Here is a 2,447-nt window from a genome sequence, read left to right as displayed (position 1 = left end):
GCTTCTCCCGCTGACTTGCCCCTTTGGAAGTAGTAGCTCCTACTTCCATGGGCATTATTCCTCCCCGGGACCTACTGCCAAGTGTGGCCGGGGAACAGTGACTCTTGGCCGGATAGGCCAACTTGCTTCTCCCGCTGACTTGCCCCTTTGGAAGTAGTAGCTCCTACTTCCATGGGCATTATTCCTCCCCGGGACCTACTGCCTAGTGTAGCCGGGGAACAGTGACTCTTGGCCGGATAGGCCAACTGGCTTCTCCCGCTGACTTGCCCCTTTGGAAGTAGGAGCTCTTACTTCCATGGGCATTATTCCTCCCCGGGACCTACTGCCAAGTGTGGCCGGGGAACAGTGACTCTTGGCCGGATAGGCCAACTGGCTTCTCCCGCTGACTTGCCCCTTTGGAAGTAGGAGCTCTTACTTCCAAGGGCATTACACCTCTCGGGCACTTAGAGCCAAGTGTCTTTACCCTTTGGAGGTAGTAGCTCCTACTTCCATGGGCATTATTCCTCCCAGGGACCTACTGCCAAATGTGGCCGGGGAACAGTGACTCTAGGCCGGATAGGCCAACTGGCTTCTCCCGCTGACTTGCCCCTTTGGAAGTAGTAGCTCCTACTTCCATGGGCATTATTCCTCCCCGGGACCTACTGCCTAGTGTAGCCGGGGAACAGTGACTCTTGGCCGGATAGGCCAACTGGCTTCTCCCGCTGACTTGCCCCTTTGGAAGTAGGAGCTCTTACTTCCATGGGCATTATTCCTCCCCGGGACCTACTGCCAAGTGTGGCCGGGGAACAGTGACTCTTGGCCGGATAGGCCAACTGGCTTCTCCCGCTGACTTGCCCCTTTGGAAGTAGGAGCTCTTACTTCCAAGGGCATTACACCTCTCGGGCACTTAGAGCCAAGTGTCTTCACCCTTTGGAGGTAGTAGCTCCTACTTCCATGGGCATTATTCCTCCCAGGGACCTACTGCCAAATGTGGCCGGGGAACAGTGACTCTAGGCCGGATAGGCCAACTGGCTTCTCCCGCTGACTTGCCCCTTTGGAAGTAGGAGCTCCTACTTCCATGGGCATTATTCCTCCCCGGGACTTGCCGCCAAGTCTGGCCGGGGGACAGTGACACTTGGCCGGGTAGGCGAAGTGGCTTCTCCCGCTGACTTGCCCCTTTGGAAGTAGGAGCTCCTACTTCCATGGGCATTATTCCACCCCGGGACTTGCCGCCAAGTCTGGCCGGGGGACAGTGACACTTGGCCGGGTAGGCGAAGTGGCTTCTCCCGCTGACTTGCCCCTTTGGAAGTAGGAGCTCCTACTTCCATGGGCATTATTCCTCCCCGGGACTTGCCGCCAAGTCTGGCCGGGGGACAGTGACACTTGGCCGGGTAGGCGAAGTGGCTTCTCCCGCTGACTTGCCCCTTTGGAAGTAGGAGCTCCTACTTCCATGGGCATTATTCCTCCCCGGGACTTGCCGCCAAGTCTGGCCGGGGGACAGTGACACTTGGCCGGGTAGGCGAAGTGGCTTCTCCCGCTGACTTGCCCCTTTGGAAGTAGGAGCTCCTACTTCCATGGGCATTATTCCTCCCCGGGACTTGCCGCCAAGTCTGGCCGGGGGACAGTGACACTTGGCCGGGTAGGCGAAGTGGCTTCTCCCGCTGACTTGTTCCTCCCCGGGACTTGCCGCCAAGTCTGGCCGGGGAACAGTGACATGCGGCCGGATACGGCCGAGCGGCTGCTCCCGCTGACGGCTTGTTCCTCCCCGGGACTTGCCGCCAAGTCTGGCCGGGGGACAGTGACATGTGGCCGCATAGGCCAACTGGCTGCTCCCGCTGAGCTCCTACTTCCATGGGCTTGTTCCTCCCCGGGACTTGCCGCCAAGTCTGGCCGGGGGACAGTGACATGCCGCCGGATACGGCCGAGCGGCTGCTCCCGCTGACGTCATCACTTTGGAAGTAGGAGCTCCTACTTCCATGGGCTTGTTCCTCCCCGGGACTTGCCGCCAAGTCTGGCCGGGGGACAGTGACATGTGGCCGCATAGGCCAACTGGCTGCTCCCGCTGAGCTCCTACTTCCATGGGCTTGTTCCTCCCCGGGACTTGCCGCCAAGTCTGGCCGGGGGACAGTGACATGTGGCCGGATAGGCCAACTGGCTGCTCCCGCTGAGCTCCTACTTCCATGGGCTTGCCCCTCCCCGGGACTTGCCGCCAAGTCTGGCCGGGGGACAGTGACATGCGGCCGGATACGGCCGAGCGGCTGCTCCCGCTGACGTCATCACTTCGGAAGTCCATGCTCGGGGCAAGGCTCGCACTCCAGGCGAGAACCAGCTCTGCGGGGCCGGCGGCGCGTGCTTGGCCGAGCCCCCGTGACCAACGGGGGCTAGACGTCGGAGGCATGCCCGCAGAGGTGCACCCCTCGCCGGCCACACTCTCTGACATCCTCCGGCCTCTGCTCCGCGCCTACGTT

Source organism: Engystomops pustulosus, unplaced genomic scaffold, assembly GCF_040894005.1.
Source record: "Engystomops pustulosus unplaced genomic scaffold, aEngPut4.maternal MAT_SCAFFOLD_120, whole genome shotgun sequence".
NCBI lineage: Eukaryota > Metazoa > Chordata > Amphibia > Anura > Leptodactylidae > Engystomops > Engystomops pustulosus.
Note: the sequence above shows the minus strand (reverse complement) of the source record.